Source organism: Octopus bimaculoides, chromosome 26 (assembly GCF_001194135.2).
Source record: "Octopus bimaculoides isolate UCB-OBI-ISO-001 chromosome 26, ASM119413v2, whole genome shotgun sequence".
Lineage (NCBI taxonomy): Eukaryota > Metazoa > Mollusca > Cephalopoda > Octopoda > Octopodidae > Octopus > Octopus bimaculoides.
Genome location: NC_069006.1, coordinates 19991265 through 19991797, shown reverse-complemented (window position 1 = coordinate 19991797; position 533 = coordinate 19991265).

The window sequence follows — 533 nt, the reverse complement described above, 5'->3', positions numbered from 1 at the left end:
AAAACACCTAAAGCTCCACGAGGCTCCGGCAGGGGATGGTGGCGAACCCTGCTGTACTCTTTCACCACAACTTTTTCTCACTCTCACTTCCTGTTTCTGTTGTGCCTGTAATTCAAAGGGTCAGCCTTGTCACACTGTGTCACGCTGAATATCCCCGAGAACTACGTTAAGGGTACACGTGTCTGTGGAGTGCTCAGCCACTTGCACGTTAATTTCACGAGCAGGCTGTTCCGTTGATCGGATCAACTGGAACCCTCGACGTCGTAAGCGACGGAGTACCAACAACAACATACATACATACATACATAAAGTAGCCGAAGACTTTTGCACGGTACTGTATATATATGCATGCACCCAGTGAGTGATACTGAATGAGTAAAATATGGTTTTAATCGCCAACCAATAAACAATTAGATTTCTTCCCACCTCATAGCTATCCGTCGCATGCGCTGGTACGGACAGGTCCTCCGTCTCCCGCTAGATCATCTTACTCTCATTTATATATATATATATATATATATATATATATATAT